Below are 23099 nucleotides of genomic sequence, written 5' to 3'. Positions count from 1 at the left end.
CTACCTGAAAATCTAGTCTTATGTCTTATTGATTTTAGTTTTGAAAAACAAAATGCTGTGCTTTTTCGACAGGCAAATAAGGTAAAGAAGTTGCATCCTGAACATGGAAGAAATTCTTGGTTGCTGTGTGTTGATCCAGCGATGCACAGACACCCTTCATATATTGGGTCTGGCATGAGAGAAACTTAACAGAATTTCAGGTGTCAAGAACAATTACGTGTTAATTAAAATGATATATTTGGTTGTCCCCAAGGTCCTGTATCCTAGTTCTTTCATAACATGCAAAAAAAATATTTAAACTTTTTCTTTTTTTTTTTTTTTTCTCACATATTTCTACAATATAGGAAGTATCTTTTTACTTTTTCAGCAGGTGAAACTCACTCCGTCAATACAATACAAAGGGAAACCTTCTGACTCTCCCTCTACTTACCCACTTTTTCTTGGGCATCTTGTTCTGTGTGCAGAGAGTCTCTGTGGGGAATGATCCACAAAATACATAATCTATGAGTAATTAAAATTACTCTTGGGCTAATACATATGTTATATATTTTTCTTGTAATTAGGTTGATTGTTATTCTTTTTACCCCATAATGGGAAAATACTGGGCTTGCTTCCTCCTAAGGATAACCCAATATCTTTGACCTTACTGAGTTGCACACCCTTTTTTTTTTTTTTTTTTCTTTTTCCTCTTAAGGCTTTTATACTTGTAAATGTCAGTATTTTTCTCTTGAGTTTTAGTAAAATCTGTGTCAGCCTTTCCCTCTCTTGTTTTAGATGTGAAAATAGTCAAATATTCTGCTGTGCGTGTTTTCTCCCTCCCTTCCTAAGAATCTCTGTGGCATTCTCCCCCACTGACATTTTGCTTTCTAGCTTATGCTAGAAAGGTTAATAATGAAGAGAATGTGTGATGAGCCTTAGCTAACAGATTTTTCCAGAGAGAATAAATCAGAACAAGCATGTTTCTCTGCTATCTTTTCCACTGAGATTCAAAGCCCTAGTGGATGCTTCAATTACTAATTATAAGTTACACTCAGCCATGAAGGGAACAGAACAACAACAACCACGTGACTTATGTGATAATCACACTTTGCTGCTCCAATGTGAGTTTGGATTGCTGAATACTGATGGACTGTAAAAAAATTTTGGCTTTGGGTCAAAGAAATGAGAAAAAATTGTAAATGGAAATAAAGGAAAAGAGAAATAAAAAAGAAAAGGATCATTGAATAATGTGAAAGAAATAATAAAGATGTGATAAACTAAGTCTGCTTGATGACATTAGAAGATGAAAAGTAGCTTAAATTTATGGCATAAATGTGTCTTCACTGTTTTTTTGGTTGGTTCTTTGTTTGGTTGGTTGGTTTTTGATGGGCAAAGGGTAGTAAAGGAATGAGAATGGCACAGTAAATTTAGCAGATCGTACTGTCCAGGATTCCTTGATTCTTTTAATCTTATCTCCTAAAACCTCTCTGTCTCATTTCCCTCAATAAAGACTCCTGAATTTCCATCCTAAAGACTCCTGATCCACACCTTTTCTCACCCAACAGTTTTTTTTCCAGTCCTGCACTGCTTCCACCCCATCCTGTCTATTGTCTATTTGATTTGTCACCTACATCTGTTGTGACATACTACCCCTCATTATCTTCAGCCATCTCAATTTTCATCTTCATTCTTTGTCTCTTTCACTTCTAATTCTATGTTCCAGTTATCGCCATCAATCTAAGCCTATAAAATGATTACAGATTAATTTTTTGCTCTCAATTTGCTCTTCTCCTCTCTTCATCCATGGGTCTACTTCCTCTCCAGCTACTATGGGGACTTGGCCTATGTTCCATGTCCTTCACCTCATCTTCCTCTCTTTGGACTCTCATTCACTATTATTATGTACTCCAGTCTAAACTACATCATTTTAAACTCAACCTTGCCCTTCTGAGTTGCCTTTTATGTGCTTTATGTCAGGCACAGCTCTTATATCTATCAAGCTACCTGTTGGTGTAGCTAATAATCTGGGGTGTATCAAGTTCCAGCAGTAGTGTTAATTAGACCTTGATTTATTCACCAGAAGTCTGTAATGTTATAAGAAAATGAAGGAAATAAGGAGTAATGTCTATGACTGAAGCTGAGTGTCTGACTGTTTTGAGATCCTCTCAAAACCCTCATGTAAGAAATTGCAAGTAGTAATGCACAACATAACCAGGGACAATGGAAATATTGCTTTAGTTTGGCTGCTTTAAGTGCATTTGAATTTATGCCCTTAAAGGAGTGTGCCCTGATGATCTCTCTGGGAATTTTTTTCTGTATAAAATTTGGTTCTCTTCTGTTGATTCAATGAAATGTAATCTTTTATTGGAAGGCTTGAAAAGAGGAAAGGATGGACCAAGTGAGCTGTAACTAAAGGTAATCAAAATGGCCTAAAATAATGCTGGCAGAAGGTACCACAGCAAAATAAGAAGCAAAAGTTTGATATCACACAGAGGAAAAATATCTTGAAGTGAACAACTGAGAACAAATTACAAGGTTAAATATGGTCAAAACCCACCAAAATAATATCAAATTATATTGGTAAGAGAGACCTCAATTTAGTCTGGTATTAAGGAGAAAACATTCATGAAATATGAAATGCTTGAAAATCTTTATGGAAATCAGTGCTTTACAGAACTGCCTTCTACGGAGCATCTCTCATCTGTGTGTTTACATTAGGAATAAAACTTTTTCTTTTCTTTTCTTTTTTTTTTTTTTTTTTTTTTTTGGATCAATCATAGATATAAGAACAACTAGATCAGCAGTTTTGTCACCAGAGAACTGAAGAAAATATTCAAACATGTATTTAGTCTCAGCCTCGATGATATTTGAGGGTAGTTAAAAAGCCTTTTCAGTGAGAAATTTGATGCAATTAACCAGCTTCCGATTCACTGTGTCAGCAAATCACATGTTTGTGCGATGTAGACAAATGCTGACATACAGCTAAGAAAGTTTACTGAGTATACTTTATGGTAGAGTAAACTGAATAGATTAAACATGTTTTGATGCAGAATATGTAAAGTAACCCTGTTGATTTATAAAAGAAAAATAAGCCTCTCATTCATTATCCAAATACCGTAGTCTACCAGATTAACTTGTAGAAATCTAGCAGAAGTGGTTCATTAGTATTATAGGATTCATACTTGCTTTTAGGCATCATTTAAATTCTTTTCTTTTCTTCTCTCTCTCTTTTTTTTTTTTTTTTTTTTTTTTTAATTGTAGCATTCCTATTAATTTGATTTGCACACATTATTTATTTATTTATTTTTACACTACAGGGAGGTATATGGTCACTCTTGCTTCCTGAACCAAAAAAGGCATTCTGGTCTGAGCATTAAGCATTGGTTTAGACTTGTCTACGTTAAAAGGCCTGTAATACTTTATTAGCATTCTTCATCCTGAACACCTTTCTGCTGAGACTTGGTTGGCAAAATCGTCTTTCTTTGCATTGTGACACTTGCGAATGTTACGACAAGCTAATTAAAAGTGTGAAGTGAATGTATTAATTAAAAGCCATGAACACCTGTATGGATCCTCTCACTCATATCATGTTAAATTGCTTTTGCTTATTGGCAGACCTACTTTGAGATTGAACAGTCCTGTAAAGGGCGCTTATGAAAGCTGCAAAAAAGGAAAAAGAAGAAGGAAGGAGGGAAGGAGGGAAGGAGGGAAGGAGGGAAGGAAGGAGGGAAGGAGGGAAGGAGGGAAGGAGGGAAGGAGGGAAGGAGGGAAGGAAGGAAGGAAGGAAGGAAGGAAGGAAGGAAGGAAGGAAGGAAGGAAGGAAGGAAGGAAGGAAGGAAGGAAGGAAGGAAGGAAGGAAGGAAGGAAGGAGTTTCTGGGATTTTGGCTTTGCCTTGGAACTGGACCCAAGCTTATCAGAAAGTATGCAGACGTTTTAAGCACACTTGGGACAAGATAATTTCAAATGAAGGTGACACTTGTGATCTGAGACAGATAGTGAAACACCATGATTTTGAGAGGGTTCTGCTTTGGGACTTAAGATTTAGTAGTGTGTCAAACTCAAAGTCAACACAGCAGGATTTGATGCTGTGTAAATGGAAGCCAAAGACAATACCCTCATGAATCCATGTGATAGATGTGTATGTACTTCCCACAACTTTATTTTCTAGCACCAGAATTTTGCTGTGAAATAACAATAATTTCTAGGAAAAAGAAAAACACTATTGATTTTCAGTTCTCAATGAAGATTTCTGAAGTATTTTAACATGAGAGAAAGCCTTTACAGGTTTTAAACTAAAGTCTCATTTTTATTTTTATTTTTATTTGCTCAGGTGAAATAAAATCATGAGCACAGCCCAAACTGGATGGCGTTGACTAGCTTCTAAGACCGATTCTTAAAGGAAGTAGTGAGTAACAAATTACTAATGTTATATATGGAGTGGTAATTTGTGTCGAGAAAATATGTCGAGAATATTAAAAAAGAAGAGGGAGATGTGGGAGTGTGGCCATGGGGGTCGGCAAACCCCGTGTTTGGTGGTAACATCAGACTCTTAACGATGAGGCTATCAGGAATGTAAGAGAGTTTAGAGGGAACAAAGAAGGGTGATTAAGGAGACTCCATGCAGCCTCGGGTTGTTTGTTCTCCGGCAATTAAGGCATGGAAGTTTCTGGGTGTTTGCTGTTGCTGTTACATGCAAAGTTGTTTGACCAATGAAAAGCTGTTTTTGAAAAGAACTGCTGTAGGGAGAAGGGTATAAGAGGGGAGCCTGTCCTCGAGATAAAAAAAGGCAAAACGATGAAGTTACGTCATCAATAAAGAAGTAGAAAGAAGGAATGAAAAGGAACAGGCTAGCAGAACGGAGACCAGAATGGGAACAGACACATTGATCGCCTCATGAAGATAGGTTCGGCCAAACTCAGCAAACCGCTCAGAGAAGCTCGTACAGAAAGTCGCTGGGAAATAGGCGCACCGGAGCTGGAGAGAAGCTCAAGCTGAGAGAAGCGGACCCGCGCACACAACTGCCCCTCGCTGGTAAGCAGCCGGGCATTATGGGGAACCATACGTCCTTAGGAACAAAGACTGTCCTGGTAACCTTACAGCTTATTCTCCTTGTTAACAGACAGTTTATGAGCCTGAAACACGGGACCAAACTGATGTCAAGGTGTGGGACGCTGCAACTAAAAACGACAAGGTTGCAGTGGGATTGCTCGGCACCTGACGAGCAGCCATGTGGGACCGCAGTCACAAACGTGTGGTTTGCCAGACAGTGAGGGAGCTGCGGGCTCCTTTACTGATCCGACTGCTACGCCATGGGCCCCTCTGCTGCTACAGCCATCGAAGGCTTTTGCTGTTCCGCCCCCTGGTGACCTGGACGTGCCTTTTGACACAGGCCCTATTGGCCTTGAAAAGGAGATGGATATGCTTTTCTTCGATCCGGGAAGAACGGGATACATAAGGCCTGAAGACCGAGTTGCTTAACAACTTTAAGCAAGACATATTATCAGTGACAGGACCCGCGGGAACGGGGTTAAGCTGAGGCAGGGGAAATTTAGGCTTGACATCAGGAGGGGGTTCTTCACAGAGAGAGTGGTTGCACACTGGAACAGGCTCCCCAGGGAAGTGGTCACTGCACCGAGCCTGTCTGAATTTAAGAAGAGATTGGACTGTGCACTTAGTCACATGGTCTGAGCTTTTGGGTAGACCTGTGCGGTGTCAAGAGTTGGACTTGATGATCCTTAAGGGTCCCTTCCAACTCAGGATATTCTATGATTCTATGATATTGTTCAAAAGGAATGGAAAATGGAGACTTGTTTGTAATCAAGAAAAGGAATGGAAAATGGAGACTGTTAAGTCATGGAACTTAAAGGACTGTTTGTTACCTTTTCTGATTGTACGTATGTATAGGCATACTCGGGTTTCGTATGTAAAAGCAATGTTCTGTATATTTAGAATGCTTGATGCTCGTGTCTGTGTGTTGGTAGAGCATAGACTCCCTGCGCACCCAGCGTTGTTTACTTGCCTTTTATACGTTTTATAAATATTCCTTTTAAATATTACTAAATTCAGATTGAGCTGAGACTTCATTTATAACACTAATTTATCACACAGAAAGATACACAGGCTCTAGACCAGGGGGAATATATCTGTTGTCACTGGCATTTTGCCCCACTGGGGGGCTTGCAATTGTCGCACTAAGTTCACTTGCAAACTGCTTTGATTTCCACCGCATATTGTGTAAACTAAAGGATTTCACCTGGCAACCGTCAGCTTTACTTAGCAATTGAAAGATGTAGAGAAAACATGCTAAGCATCACAAGAATAACAAAAGGTGTCTATTGTAATATCTGAAAACTCTTTTTTTTTTTTTCTTTTTTTTTTTTTTCGTAAAGACCGTGTGTTACTTTAGCTGAGTAATGCTTGCCTAAAGTGGAGAGGTGTTTTATGTGTTTCAGTGTAGTTGCAGTTACTTCTCCTCTGTCTTATAACCACAGAGTCTTAGAAGTAAATAACATCTTATGCATTGGAAGTGAAAGCTAGCTGTCTCTTTGTAACAGGGTATCAATCTTTATATCAATTTTTTAAACGTGCATGATGTGCATCCCCTACTTCCTTCCATCCAGACTCTTCTCAACACCCATCTGTCATTTTAGAAACATCTTATTTTTCTCAGTTTCATATTTAAGAGGTATCTACTTTCTCTTAGTAGAAGACCATGTTCACACTAGCTAAAAGGATGTTGACTTTGTGCCTCTTCATTTATACTAGTACTACTTGAAAATTGTTCCACTTTCCTGGGAACACCCTTATTAAAACTGGATTTATTTATTTATTTATTTATTTTATCTATTTTAAATTAGATGCCAATAATTCAGATTTCTTTTTAATCAGGATATATTTTCAGTAAAACAAAATTGCTTGGAGAATTAATTTCAGTTAATCTTTCATCAAAAAACTTACAAAATGTATTGAAATTTTAGAAAAATAATTTCTGTTGACTTTCCCATTAAAAATCTTTCATTTTTAGTTAGACTGAATTCAGTTCATGATACATACAAACTGGAAAAGAAGTGTAAGGGAAACATTTTGAAATGACAGAGCAAACTGAGTTAGGATTTGCAGGCATTTCCTTTGTTGTACAGTCTTTCTTTTTCCATATTAAAGAGGAAAGCACTTCTCAGATGTGTTTGCTTCTGTTCTCAATAGTTCACCATCTTGTTTAAAAACTTTACATAGTGTTCATTGATTGTGGCAATGTTTCCTGTGACAAAATTTAGGCATGTTAAATCCTTCTGTCCCCTTAATTCCTCTGTCAGCTAATTGTGGAGATAGAAGGACTTTATTATCAGTGTAATTATAGCAGCACCAGTGAATTATATCAGCAAAATTATACAAAAATAGTTTGAAAGAAGTGGTGCTTTCTGCTGTGCAAAAGAACTAAACAAACTAAATGCTTTTAGAGTTCAAGCAGTCTTCTTCTCGGGGCTGATGTCAAAAGATTTGCCTCATTTCAAGTGTTTTCTTTTTTCTTGTTCTCACTGAAAAGAAAGAAAATAGAGAAGAGCTAAAATGATAAGCTAAAGTGCCTACCTATTGATGTTTCCATTTCCCTGATATGCTAAAAAACAAAGAAAGAAAAAAAAAAAGAGAGAGAAAAGAGTCTTGCAGTCTTGTGGCAAGAAGCCTTCCTTCTAAAACTAAGTTATATTAAATTGTTTGAAATGTGACCTTTGGCAAAATGCTTTGGTCTTTCTCATCCTCTTTGCCTTCCCCCTACCCCATTGCTGTTCCTATTTGTAGAGCAGGGCTAATTTAGAGCATCTGCCTCTGAACATTATGAGATTGTTATCATGAACACTGCTGTGTTGGAAAATATTTCTGTGCAAAAGCAGAATCTGTCATTTGTTTGACAGAGACTGTAAGTAGTCTGTGCCAGACCAGACGGTGCTCTCATCAAGCAGCAAGACAGCCGAAACTTAGCAAAACTGGTTTGCTGCAAACATATCTGTAGGGAGTTTAATGAATGACAAACCCAGGAGCTGGTGGGCTGGGGATTGTCACCGACTCTGCACCTCACAGACATTTGCAGGATGTAAGTTATACCTGAGCTGAACAGATAAGGACAGACGGAAGATATCTACGTAGGTTCAAAAAGAACATGAGGAGCAAGGTAGCTGGGTACCAGATCCTACGTGAGTTCCTTGAGGAGGCCTGGACAACAGATCTGCAAAAGCAGCATGATCTGCCTGAATGGCTGCTGGTTATTTCTCACTGTTTTGTGCGAGAAATAAATGAGCCCATCCTCTTTAACAGATGATTTTAGTCATTTATTTATTTATTCTTTGGTGTCATTTTTTACCTAATGAAGACAATCTCCAAGATCAACTGTCTAGAGGCCGATACCATTTGCAAACATTTATCCTTCCCAGAATCAGAAGGAAAAGAAACATGAACTATTTTTTTTTTTTTTTACGAGTGTATTTTAGAATCTTGTTTGTAATATTCCTGCATTTTAAGGTTCTACAAATAGGCCTGTTATCCATGTGTTTTGTTTTGTTGTTGTTTTTCGTAAAGCAAACTACCGAATGCATTATTGCTATGCTTTTTTTCTCTTTCTGTTCCTAAGCTTTGTGTATTCTTACTGTACATAATCCTTCACACAAGATTTAAAAATTTTGGAGATCTGAGTTCATTTTCACTATGCACTTTTTGGGTGCTGTGATAGCACAACCTGAAATTATTGTGCTCAAAACAGCCCCAAAGCAATCCAATAAAGCAAGTCCAAGTTTTAGTATCACTAAACCCTGTAACCAAATCTTCTAGTGCCTATGGTTATAGTGTAACTTCAGTGTGGATCTGCAAGACTATGATTTGAAAAGTGTAAGCCCTACAGTTCTAAATGTAAAAAAATCACTATTTTTCAATACATAGAATTTTAGGTAGGTGTAAGCCTGTTAGATTTAGGCCATGTATTTTTGTTTATTTATTTATTTATTTATTTATTTATTTTTGGTTTGTGTCAGTGTCTCCATTTCATTTATTTTTCACAATTTCCGTCCTGTATCTGTTTGAGATACCACATTTCTGCTAAGTCCAATTATTTGTGTGCATTCCTTTCTCTGCCATAGATCTGTTCTTTGTTTGATCTCTTGCAAGAATATAGACTTTTATTCCTCTTCTATCTGTGAAAAAAAAAAAAATATGGTGCCTTAGAACCACAAGACAGTAATTATGTGCATAGTGTACTACTTTCTCTTGTATTTATAGTAGCTATGGTGGTAAATAACATTTTATCTCTCTTTAATTTTCAGGGAGCAGGCACAATGAGACCAGTGTGACCCCTCCAGAGTGACAGCAGATCAGAGGACAGACATCAGTCTTCCTGTGTTTCATTCTAGTGCTCTGCTAACCCAGGGAGTCAATAGCAAACCCACAGATCTTTGATTCATGAGCTAAATGTTTAAGTGCAAAATTCCAATATCTTTGTTCTTGCTGAACAGTATCTCACTGAACTAGGCTATTTCTGAGTAGAAAGCTGGTTGGTATGTGAGATGAATAATTCTGACATGTCTTCCCTCCAAGATCTAAATGTAAGTGAATACATGATTCTACATTTTAATGGTTTAATTTGTGTAAAACTGGAGTAAACTGGCCAAATCCAGTTATATTTCAGTTAGAAAGTTCAGTTAGGAATGCCTGTATGTTTTGTGCTGCAGTGAAATATGAAATGTAAAAATTTCAAAGTGCCAGAAAGCACAAAAATTTTTCTTTTTTGCTTTATTTGTTTTCAGAATGCTCTGTGATGGTGACATTTAAAATACACTGTGCCAGGCCAGAGTATACCACAAGATTTGTCCCTACACCCCATTCCTCAGTATACCTTCTTCACAATCCTTCTTTAAATTTCACATGTACTTCGCAATAATTTCAAGCTTATGTTGATCTGAGATGAGCAAGGCAAGCTAAAGTGATGATGAAGCAGGCAGTCGAAATCACCAGCATGAGAGAATATGAAAACTTTTTCATGCAGAGGTATTCATGCCTCCCAACTCATAGTAGTGAGCAGCAAACCTGAAAATGTGTATTTTGCTTTTCACATAAATTGTACATCTTTGTGCTGCAAAAATAAATGATTGTTTCCATTTAACCCCTTTCACCCAGGTAAACTTTATCGCCTACTGCTAAAATATCAACAGCCAGGCTTTCAAAAAGTTGAAAGCCTGCTGCAAGTCTTTGTTGCCCTAGTTAGTGTTTTCCAGTAACCGTGAACAAAAGGTTAATTGCTAAAATTATTTGCAAAATACTGGCAGTAAATATTTGTGACATCTTATACAGAGCTGCTCTGCAGTGGGATAAAGCTCTTGAATGTAATTAAATGTGACAATAGTGTTAATTTTCACTCATATTCTCCAGCACCTATGTCAAAGAGTGCAAGATCTTCCTGAGTTCCAGCTAGTCTGTCTGTCAAATTTGATAATCGAGTTTCTAGTTTGTCCACAAGTGTTGGATATGAGTTGTTTTATCAACATCTGCCCTCACTTTTTGTGGACAGTGTGTGCTGACATGTGCTCCTTGGGAATGTTTGTGGCTTTGTGCTGGGTGTTGGTTGTGACTGTTTCAACACTCACTGCAAGGAAACTTTGTCCCCACTTTTTACTTATTATCACTGCTAAACTGTCATGTTTCCAATTCTTCCTCAATATCCTATATGCTCTTAGCTTCCTGACTTCTGTGCAATTGTAAAAATAGTCTAAAAGTGAGGTTTCTCTCTTCTCACACTGCCTCCCTCACCCACCTATTTTTAGTGAAAACTACTGAAAGGAGGAAAAGCATTGGGTAAAAATTCATTTTTCAGTTTTCAAAAAAAATCAAGCTTAAATCAAAAGCTTTTTAAAAATTAAAATGGAAGGAAAAAACAATCTGCCTTTGAACAGATGAGTATATTACATTAAAAAAACTTCTTCTGTCATTTTCTGTGGAGTAATTCTATGCTGTCCATTTTGCTTGCTAACATTTTAATTAGATAATCCTACAAATGCTCAATTTTGCTCAAGTATGTATGATTCAAAAGTATTAAAATAGTCTGTAGGACCCTTGGCCTAGCAGTTGGGCAAGCGAATGAAAATTTGTCTCTGTATGTCTGTAGTACATTTTCCTGTCATTGATTTTTTTTTCATTCCAGCTCTGAAACATGTCTTGGCTTTTACCTGTCTCCCATACTGTGGGTGAAGCTAGATGGAGTTGGGGAGGAAATGTTTGTTTGGAGGAGATGGCTTTGAGGATAAGAAGATGCATCAGCAAAGTCCCAGCTAGAGCTGATTAGTTTGTTTAACTAGTCTGGAAGAGGAGATAGTTCTGCACTCGGACCACTAAACGTTTACAAGAAGGAGGTGTCTTTTGCTACTCACTGTAGAGATTGCTCCTGTGGTAAGGTCTAGATTACCAGGTTAGAAATATTGAGAAATATCAAAACAGGAAGTTACCCCCAAATCAGTCTTGCCTAGGAGTGATAATAAAATGAGTAGCTGACCTACTCTGCTTGGATTTGTTCAGAAAACAAAACTGCACTTCAAAACCTAAAAACAGAATATATATAGTAAAAGTATCTTTTGCTTTTCTAGCATATTAACCTGATACCTGATGGTAAAACTGGCTAAACTCTGTTAAAATTACAAAAAAAAAAAAAAAAAAAAAAAAAAAAAGTGATGATAAAATCTGCTGTTAGATCCATGTTTTTTGGATTTTGCTCAATGGTTGTTGTCCACCAAAAGCTACAGAGCAGTGAGTCAAATAAGCAAGTGTTGCTAATTAATATATATGTATATGTATATATAAATATGTATCACTGAGTGTATATGTGTGTGTCTGCTTAGTCTCGCTACCTGCTGAAGCTGAGGACACAAAGCCACAGCAGTGTCACATCTATTGTGCCACCAGATTCAGCAACCGCTACTAACTGAATGCTTCATGGGTAGGAGAATGTAAAATCTTATTAAAAAGTATCCTTCTGTATGCCAGCCCTGACACATCAGTCTTGCTCAAAGTCAATATTAAATTCCTTTATTAGGAATATTCAGAGTAGGCTAGTAGATTTGCATCTTAGTATAATTCATTCCATATAGTAAAATAAGAATAATTAGAGCTGTAAATCATTTTATTAGTTTCTCTGCACACCAGCCAGTATATGACATATGAATAATGTCTGCTCTACAGAGATTACCTGTGTCTAGGTTTGCTGCTATTTTTGTGCTGCTATACATTTGATTCTTAGTATTATTATTTTATTTATTTATCGATTTTTCTAGCTATTTTGGAAGGCAACCTCTTCTGCTGCTTGCATGTCTTGTGCTACTAACCTAACTAAATCTTATTAGCCATTAGCTATCCCAGTCAGAAGCCTATCTTTTTTAATCTTTTTTTTTTTTTTTTTTTTAAGTACTACAAAAATGTGACACTTTTTTTTTGTTGTTTGTTTGTTTGTTTGTTTTTTTTATGTCTGAGCAAAATATGGACTTAATGATTCTGGGATAAAGGAGTGGGAAGCTTGGACATGCTGTAACTCCTGATTCAGTGCCTCAAACCCAGGGAATGAGTCTGCATCTCTGCAGAATCTTGTGTGACCCTATAGATCTTTTCCCTCTTCTGCGGATGACATACGGCTTTTCTTCAGTTGCAACACCACCGATTTATAACATTACAAGCCCAAGGGTTTTTATTCTATCTCTTAGAGAGGTTTCTGAAATTTTGGCAGCGAATAGTCTCATCTTTTGTGTCTGCAAGACACTGTAGCTTGCACTGCTTGCTGCCATGGACCAATCTACAACTGGCAGTAAATGTAATTCTTCTACACTTCTGGTAATTATTTTTCATAGAATGGCCTGGGTTGAAAAGGACCTTAAAGATCATCTAGTTTCAACCCCCCTGCTCTGGACAGGGTTGCCAACCACTAGAGCAGGCTGCCCAGAGCTGCATCCAGCCTGGCCTTGAATGCTTCCAGGGATGGGGCATCCACAACGTCTCTAGGCAACCTGTTCCACTGCCTCACCACCCTCTAAATGAAAAACTCTCCTAACATCTAACTGAAATCTCCCGTCCTAGTTTAAAACCATTCCCCCTTGTCCTATCACTATCAACACATGTAAACAGGTGTTCCCCCTCTGGATTATACACTCCTTTCAAGTACTGGAAGGCCACAATGAGGTCTCCCTAGAGCCTTCTCCAAGCTTAACAAGCCCAGTTTCCTCAACCTTTCTTCATAGGAGAGGTGCTCCAGCCTTTGATCATCTTAGTGGCCCTCCTCTGGACCCGTTCCAAGAGCGCTATATCCTTCTTGTGCTGGGGGCCCCAGGCCTGCATGCAGTATTCCAGGTAGGGTCTCACAAGAGTAGAGGGGGACAATCATCTCCCTCTCCCTGGAGGGACACCACTTGTGACATGCCTTCACCCAGTCATAGAACCGTTGACCACAACTGTTTGTCTGTGACCAACCAACCAGTTCTTTATTCACCTAGCAGTCCATCCTTCAAATCCATAACTCTCCAATTTAGAGAGAAGAATGTGGTTTAATGGACCATACCAAAGGCTTTGCTCAAGTCCAGGTAGATGATATCTATCGCCCTTCCCTTGTCCACCGGTGCCATCACTCCATCATAGAAGGCCACCGACTGGTTAGGCAAGATCTGCCTTTGGTGAAGCCATGCTGGCTGTCTCATATCACCTCTTTATCTTGTGCATGACTTAACATGTCTTCCAAGAGGATCTGCTCCATGATCTTACCGGCCTGTATTTCCCCGGATTTTCCTTTCTCCCTTTCTCAAAAATGGGAGTAATGTTTCCCTTTTTTCAGACATTGGGGACTTTACCCGATAGCCATGATTTTTCAAATATGATGGGAAGTGTCTCGGCAACCACGTCAGCCATCTCTCTCAGCACCTTGGGATGTATACCGTCTGGCCCCATGGACTTTTACACATCCAATTTCCTTAGGCAGTCCCAGACTTGTTCCACTGTCACAGTGGGACAGAATCCACTTCTCTCCCTCTTCTCGAGGTTCAGGGTCCTGACAGACATAGGAAACTTGACCACCAGTCTAAGACTAAGGCAAAGCACTTATTGAGTACTTCGGTTTTTTCTATGTCTGAGGAAGCCAATTCTCCTGTCTCATTTATCAGAGGGGAAACACACTCCTTGGCCTGTCTACTCCTGCGTATGTATCTGTAGAACCCCTTTTTGTTATTCCTCACATCCCTTGCCAAGTTCAGCTCGATCTGTGCCTTGGCTTTCCTGATGCCATCTCTACACATCCGGACGACACCCCTCTATTCCTCCCTGGCTACACAACCCTGCTTCCACTTCCTGTACATTTCCCTCTTGTCCCTCGGTTTAAGCTGCAGGCCCTTGCTCAGCCAGACCAGTTGCCTGCCTCCTCTGCTCAATTTCTTCGCTGGGGGATGGAGAGCTCTTGTGCTCTCAGAAGGGTGTCCTTAAAGAGATGCCAGCTCTGTTCCATTCCTATGCCCTTAAGAACAGTTTCGCAGGGGATCCCATCCAGTAATTCCTTGAGCAGCAGGAAATTTGCTCTCCTTAAGTTCAGGATCCTGACTGCTTTTTGCCAGACCAATATTCCTCAAGATCACAAACTCCACCAGGGCACGGTCCTTACAGTCCAGGCAGCCTCCAGTCTTAACCTGTCTAATGCTCTCTTCCACATTGGTGAACACCAGGTCTAGTAAGGCTTCACCTCGGGTGGGTCTGTCTATTACCTGGGCTAGGAAGTTATCCTCAGCAGACTCCAGGAATCTCCTGGATTGCCTGGAACCCACTGTGCTGCTACCCCAGCAGATATCTGGGTGGTTGAAATCCCCCATCAGGAATTTCTAGAAAGAGCTTTCTGCCTAGTGGAGGCCATGGTGGTTTAGCTAGGTAGATAGCCGGTAGATGAGCTGTTCTCCTGACTGAAGAGAGATGCTCTGCCCTGTCTGAGTATGCCCTGCCCATGCAAACTGCTGCACAAACTGCCGTGCCATGGCCTGTTTGCCCACCCTGGTCGCCATGCTCCCTAGGGGCTGCCTTTGAATGCCAGGAGAGGGGGTGCTGCTGGCTCTGCCTATGCCTCATCAGCCTCCATCTCAAGGGCTGCGGGTCCTGGCGGCTCCCTTGGCTGCATTGAGTGACCTCGATGCCCACCTTGATCCTGCCCTCCACTGCAGAACGTGTCTGCCCTCGGAGCCAATTGTCTCCACAAGATTTTTCTTAGTGTATGAGTACTGCTCAGACTATGAAATAATAACACATTGCTGCCAGCTTAGCAACATTGCATGTTTCTTAGGGCCACTGTGGCAAGCAGCGTGAAGAGCATTCTCTATCTTTTTTCAAAGAATTGCAGAACAACAGAATGGCAGAGGTTGGAAGGTTGACTGCTGAAGATCAGCTAGTCCATCCCCCTGTTGGGCAGGATCACCTAGAGCACATTGCACAGGATGGTATCCAGGCAGCTTTTGAATATCTCCAGAGAAGGAGACTCCACAACCTCTCTGGGCAACCTGTTCCAGTGCTTTGCCACCCTCACAGTAAAGAAATGCCCTCTCATATTCAGCAGGAACCTTCTGCGCTTCAGTCTGTGCCCATTGTTTCTTGTCCTGCTGCTGGGCACAACCGAAAAGAGTCCGTCTCCATACTCTTGACACCCTCCTCTCAGAGATTTATATACATTAATGACATCTGCCCTCAGTCTTCTCTTGTCCAGGATAAACAGGCCCAGTTCGCTCAGCCTGTTCTCATATGACAGGTGCTCCAGTCCTCTAATCATCTCAGTAGCCCTCCTCTGAACTCACTCCAGTAGTTCCATGTCCCTCTTGTACTGGTGAGCCCAGAACTGGACACAATACTCCAGGTGTGGCCTCACCAGGGCTGAGCAGAGGGTGAGGATCACCTCCCTTGATTTGCTGGCAACACTCTCCGGAATGCAGCCCAGGATACTGTTGGCCTTCTTGGCCACAAGGGCACATGGCTGACTCAACTAGATTTTGCTGGCCTCCAACTAGGTTCCGCACCACTAAACACAACCTTCTGAGCTCTGCCATCCAGCCAATTGCCAACCCACCTCAACATCCATTCATCTAGGACACAATTTCTGAGCTTGTCTATGAGGATTTTATGGGAGACAGTGTCAGAAGCCTTGCCAAAGTCAAGATACACAACCACCACTCTCTCCTCATCTATCTAGTCAGTCATCTCATCATAGCAGGATAGCAGATTCATCAAACATAACTTCCCCTTCATGAATCCATGCTGACTATTCCTGAACACCTTCTTATCCTCCACATACATGTACTTGGCCTCCATAATGAGCTGTTACATCACCTTTCCAGGGATGGAGGTTAGGCAGACTGTTTTGCTGTTTTGTAGTTTTCTGGGTCCTCCTTCTTGTCCTTTTTGAAGACTGGCATGATATTGATTCTCTCCTAGTCCTCAGGTACTTCTCCTGTTCTCAACGACCTTTCAAAGATGATGGAGAGTAGCCTAGCAATAACACTGGCCTGCTCCCTCAGCACCCATGGGTGCATTCCTTTGGGGCCCATGGATTTGTGGATGTCTAGTTTGCTTAGATGTTCTCTGATCTTATGCTCTTTGACCAAGGGAAAGTCCTCCTTTTTCCAGACTTTCTCTCTTGTCTCCAGAGTCTGATATCCCTGAGGGCTGATCTTAGCAGTAAACACTGAAGCAAAAAAGGCTTCCAACAACTCTGCCTTCTCCATATTGTTTGTCTCCAGGGCACCTGCCCCATTCAACAGCAGGCTGACATTTTCCCCAGTCTTCATTTTTCTCTGATATACTTTAAGAATTCCTTCTTGTTGTCCTTGACATCCCTTGCCAGATTTAATTCCAACTGGGCCTTGGTCTTCCTTGTCATATCCCTGCATACTCTTGACAGTGTTCCTATATTCCTCCCAAGTGGCCTGTCCCTTTTTCCACATGCTATTAACTTCCTTCTTCTGTCTGAGCTTCGCCAGGAGCTCCCTGCTCATCTGTACAGGTCTCCTGCCCCTTTTGCTTGCCTTTTTGCTCTTAGGGATGCACCAATCTTGAGCTTGGAGGAAGTGATACTTGAATACTGATCAGCTGTCTCGGACCTCCCTTTCTTCCAAGGCCCTAATGCATGGGATTCTTTCAAGTAGATCCCTGAAGAGACCAAAATTTGCTCTCATGAAGCCCAGGGTCACAATCCTAATTTTTGCCCTGCTTCCTCCTTGCAAGATCTTGAACTCCACTATATCATGGTCACTACAGTCAAGGCTGCCTCTGACCCTAACATTTCCAACTAGTCCTTCTGCATTTGTTAGTACAAGGTCCAGCAGCACACCCATCTTTGTTGGCTTCTCCTCCACCTGTGCCAAAAAGTTGTCATCAGTGTGCTGCAGGAACCTCCTGGACTGTGCAATCTCTGTGGTCTTCCCAGTAGATATTAGGGTGGTTGAAATCCCCCATGAGAACCAGGGCTTGTGACTGAGAGGTTATTTGGAGCTGTCTTAAGAAGGCTTTGTCTACCTCCTCTTCTTGATCAGGTGTCTTGTAGCAAACACCCACAACAGTGTCAGCCATGGTAGCCTGCCCTTTAATCCTTATCCATAAACTCTCAGTTGCTCTTTGTCTTATTTCTTTCTTTCCAGACAGTCAAAGAGGAAAAATTACATCTGGGAGCAAACACTGTTACTTAGACTGAAAATCCTGGAAGATGTATTTGCATCTGAGCTGTTTGTGACCGTATCTGTTCAAAGTCTTCTGTGAATATCAAAACAGTTTATTCCACATGAAGAAGATACTAACATTTTTAATTATTTATATTTGTTTATTCTTGTGCATAGCTTGCCTCTAAAGATCCTGAAATATGTTATTGCTATAGCAAGACAGAGTTCAGTATAAGAGACATTCAGTAAAAGTTTCTGATAGTTCTCTCCTTATTAATATGCTATAACTTTTTTTTAAACTTATTTTTTATTTCTTTTTAAAATCATAAACAATTTTAGAAAAGGCGAAACCTTTCTCTAGCCCTAAAAATAACCCACAATATTTTCTGTAATAAAATTCTGTAGCTATTTTTCCTTGCACTTATTAAGAATTTATCATACATGATATTTAGAAACAAAATATTAAGAAACTCCCAGTTTTCAAAATTGGGAAAACTTCATTGTTTGAATCATTTCTTTTGTTTCAGTGTTCAACAATTATAGCAATATTTTATTAATTTTATGGATTAAAAAAATATATATATAATTTTTAAAGTTCTAATGAGATCTAAGGTCTTTGTGTTCCTATTACAACAGTACATCTAATACATCTGCAGCTTCCATGTTGAAGACGTATAATGTGTATGTAAACTTGAGGCTGATATTCAGTTCAAAGAAGCTGATGCAAAATGCCAATGCTTTCCATGAAACAGGATAGTAATCTTTGAATCCATATATTTCAACATATTTCTTTTTACCTTGTCTGAACTATTTTATTTTATTTTATTTTATTTTATTTTATTTTATTTTATTTTATTTTATTTTATTTTATTTTATTTTATTTTAATTTTTCAGAGAGGAAATAAAATAGCTAGAGAAAGAAGATTCCTCACAAGGCAGTCTATCTTAAATGGAAATAGGAAAGTAGAGGTCTTGGCGCTCAATGTTGGTAACTGAATTTGTTTCATCAATTAAATCAAAAGGAAAAAAACTCCTTGTTAGCACAAGTATTGACATGGCTTAATTGCTGCAAGTGTTTTGTGTTTGAAGAAAGGAGATGTCCTTCAGACAGAAGGGCAAATTAAACAAGAATGGGAACTGATTTTAAAAAGACAGAAAAAGATACTTCATCTTCAGTAGTTGAAATGGTGCATAAGATTTTGAGTTTTCCATGGTAATTATTCAACTGTAACCTTCTCAATGCCTTGTCACTTCTTAATTTATTCTATATTGTAAACACCTGCAGGCACAGATGGCTGATCTATTCTCTAAAGCTTTGGCTATTTTGCAGTGCTAAAATGAGGTAGGGCAACGGTAAAATATGGATTAGGTTTATTGTTGGGAACTAATGGTAATATTCACTCTTTCACATGTTCATGGACTGGAAGACAATCATGTATGAATCTGTCCCAAAAAATTGGTTTAGGATACTTCCCCACCATCACCCTTTCATTAGCTAATACCTTCTCTTGACTGAATTAAAGTACCTTTGATAGTTATATGTAACAAATTATGCTGATGAGCTGGCTGAATGTTTCAGAAAGAAATAAAAAATACTTTGTTGTTTTGTGGTAGCAGTTTTGGTTCATGTTTTTCTTTCCATGCTTTTGCAATTTCAGACAAGGCACTGGAACTTGGGATGCCCAAGTACAGATTCTCATGATATCCCTGACCTCCGTTATATCTTAGTATAACGGATATGTCTCATTTTCTGATAAGTAAGATAAGGTTAAAAATCAATTTTAATTGTTTCTGTCAGCCCTCTTGAGGTTGGGACATGCATGCTAGTTAGAGTCTTGTGAAATGGGGCTTGGATTTTGACTGCTGATATACGTGACCGTAGGATGGAGAATAATATTGATTGTTGTTAGGTTTATCGGTATACTGATCTCAGTCAAATCACTCTCAATACGTTAAGGATGGAGTCAAAGGGAATGAAAAGCTGCTTCTGACCTCAACCAGTCAGCTCTGCAGCTGCCTCTCTAGAGGTAACTGGATTTTGTGAAAATACTTATTCTCTCCCAGTAGGTACCTAACCATTGGGTAATATGCATACATATGCAATACCTACATTTCAGCATAAATGGAGTTTTATAATAATTTTGAAGAAAATATTTTCATCAAAAACCAACATCATGCAGAAAAGGACAAGACCAAGGTGCTTGAGTGAGTCCAGAGAAGGGCAACGAAGCTGGTGAGGGATCTGGAGAACAAGTCTTATGAGGGGCAGCTGAGGGATTTGGGATTGTTCAGCCTGGAAAAGAGAAAGCTCAGGGGCGATCTTATCACACTCTACAGGTTACCTTAAAGGAGGCTGTAGCAAGGTGGGGGTTGGTCTGTTCTCCCACGTGCCTGGTGACAGGATGAGAGGGAATGGGCTAAGGTTGTGCCAGGGGAGGTTTAGGTTGGGTATTAGGAAGAACTTCTTTACTGAAAGGGTTGTTAGGCATTGGAATAGGCTGTCCAGGGAAGTGGTTCAGTCACCATCCTTGGAGGTCTTTAAAAGACTTTTAGATGTAAAGCTTAGTGTTATGGTTTAGTGGAGGACTTGTTAGTGTTAGGTCAGAGGTTGGACTCGGTGAATTTGGAGGTCTCTTCCAAACTAGATGATTCTGTGATTCTGATTTTTATTTATTTATTGTTCGTGTAGTGTATTTATGTTATTTTTATTGTTAGGCAAAAATAGCTGATGATTGAAAAACCACTGCAATTAATGTCTTTAATACACAATAACCACCTAAGAATAAGAAAAGATACTGTTTTGTTGTTTTTGTGTTTTTTTTTTTCCTTTTTTTTTTGCTTATTAGAAATATGTTGTGTTTATTATGTTAATTTGTGTATTTGAAACAAAAAAATGAAGAATCATTTTTTTCCAGTTCATTAAGATTTGACTTTTGACTACTGCTCTGCAATTGATTAGTTAGTTTAATTATGCAGATACCAAATGTTCTGAAACCCAGACATGCTCATTCGTGGCCACGTGCTATCTATGATAAAATGAGCTTTTGTTAAATGATAATATGAACTTTTCTAGTGAAATAACTGCTTCATTTGGCCTGAAGTGTGAAATCCACCATTTTTTGTCAACCAAACATTTTGCAGTATATTATAATTAATATCATGAAGCATACATGTTCTTTGAGTGATGCAAATTACATTTAAAGTCACAATTAGTCTCTACCACATAACAAGACTTTCACACTCCATTAAGAATAAAATTAGGAACTGCATTTTCTCAGCATAATCCATGGTCATTGTAAAACCATCCATGGGGATCAAGTATTGTGGTTGTTATTGAAATATATAAATATAGCAAGGGTAATCATTGCAGTATTTATCCAGCTGTATCCATCAGCTCTGATTTGAGAAGGAAAAATCTGCAATTAGAAAGCCACATATTTTCAGAAAGTCAGTGCACTTATTTTCTGCCACTTCTGCACTTTAGAACTTTATGTCATATTTATCAGAAAGTCCAAGAAAGAGGCAGAACAAACACAATTTTATAACAAGAATAAATGCTAATTCAGCTGCTATGTAAGTTAATATAACCATTCCAGCATGTGAACTTAAATGAAATAATCTAACTATGCGACTAAACTTTAGCTGTAGGGAGATTTTGTCCTCTTTCTCTCTCCTTTTTTTTTTTTTTTTTTAAACGTTTTGTTCTCAGAGCATGCCTAATGTATTGAGAAGACTCCATATTTTTAAAAGATATGGAGTCATTTAAAAATACTCCAAAAAGATAAGGCCTTTTTGAGTAAAGCTCTCATTGCCTTCAGGCTCTGTGCACACAAAACCTGTGCCTTCCCTTTTGTTGTCTTTAATGGTGGTTCCATATCCCTCTTGCTTTGTATCTGTGCAGTGGAAGATGCCTTGTATGAAGATCCCTACTGACAAGCGTCATTTGATCCCTCAAAGCTCCCACTTGGGTACACTGACCACATACACTACAGGACTGGAATAACCACCCAAAACACATCTCAATCCTGTTTCCAGCCCACATGTTCTCCAGGTCATGTATTTCTCAAATAATGTATCGGTAATCTACACTTAGCCTATTATTAAAATTGATCTTTTCCCAGTACATTGTAATCCTATCTGTTGCTGATTACAGTGTCTTGCTTGTTTTGTTACACAGACCTTTCTAGTAGTTGTGCTTCCGGTTCCTCTTCTGTCTCTTCCCATTTCCAAATATGCATGATCTTGCTTTCAGTGCTAAAGTATAAGATTCAGTGCCTTTTAAGCTTAAAAAAAAAAAAAAAAAAAAAGCTCCATACTGAGCACAGAGCCAGGTGTGGATTTAGTGGATACTAATTTGGATGCAACAACCCCTAACTCTAGTATTACTGGGAGGGTCGCTGCACTTGCTCCTAACTGTGTGATGCAAAAGCGTCTCTGTGGCTCTTTTCTTATTGAATACATCTGGAAGCAAGCCTAGCTCAGCAGAAGGAGGTGATAATCTGTCACAACTCTTCTTACCATCTGGCAAGGCAGCAGTTTGAATTGTGGTGCAGCCTATCCCAGCTCATCCTGTTCAGTTCTTTGCAGGGCTCTTCCTCTGCTCTTGTGTGTGTATGGAAGCCAGGTCTGGGTACTGGTGAAAGCATGTTGCTAGTACTACTTTCACTAGCCTGGTCTTTAAAAGATATACTGGCTGTGTTGCAGAGTAGCCAAAGCTCTGGATTAGGGACTGATGACACCAATGATTGTATTACATTATTTTGATTACTTAAATCAATATTACAACCACTATTGTTAATAATTACAAATACCAAATGAACCAATATCTGACCTGATGTCTGGAATGGTAACATGCAGCCATACAAACACAAACTATACTCCCTGACTCATACATGGGTTTCCCTATTACTAGGGAATGACCACCTTCAGCTTCTTTGTCTTACAGAAACCTTCCTTACCACAGTAGTCTTCAAACTAACCCATCACTCAGCTGGTGAAATCTCCTGCCTCAGTGAATACATAATACAAAGGCTTTCCTCCTGCACCTTACTCCTTTGGGTAGTTACACCAACCAGCAATGGGTGAAAACAGTATCTTTGGAGAAACATCTGGGGCTTCTGTGTAATGGAGTCATTGCTGAGATTTCATTTCCTGCAATACAGTTAATAGTCTTGAACATATGCTTTATGGGGACATTTTTAACAACCTTTGCTAGAGAACAGGGATGTTTAAAAGATGTTCTGTCTGTGTTCAGCTAAGGTGCAAGTTCAATTTTTGGAGGCCAGATCAGATGGGAAGTCTTTCACTTGTGTTTTATAGCACTGTTTACTAATGTTTCCTCTAAATAGGAAATTAAGAAAGGCATGACCGCATCTAATTCTTCCCTCTGTGAACCAAATAAACTCACACTGGAGACAGGCATATGCATGTATATA

The 23099-nt window shown here is 39.2% G+C and overlaps 1 long non-coding RNA gene across 1 annotated transcript in view; it reads left to right on the top strand.

Moving 5' to 3' along the window:
- LOC106015673 (uncharacterized) overlaps positions 1-23099 on the top strand; it is a 77116-nt gene that overhangs the window by 5316 nt on the left and 48701 nt on the right. The window contains exon 3 of the long non-coding RNA XR_011810882.1: positions 9289-9567. This is a non-coding gene — a long non-coding RNA (uncharacterized lncRNA). The remainder of the gene's footprint in view (positions 1-9288; positions 9568-23099) is intronic.

The sequence above is a fragment of the Anas platyrhynchos genome, chromosome 8 (assembly GCF_047663525.1).
Source record: "Anas platyrhynchos isolate ZD024472 breed Pekin duck chromosome 8, IASCAAS_PekinDuck_T2T, whole genome shotgun sequence".
NCBI classification, from domain to species: domain Eukaryota; kingdom Metazoa; phylum Chordata; class Aves; order Anseriformes; family Anatidae; genus Anas; species Anas platyrhynchos.
Note: the sequence above shows the minus strand (reverse complement) of the source record. Positions and strands in the feature narration are given on the sequence as shown.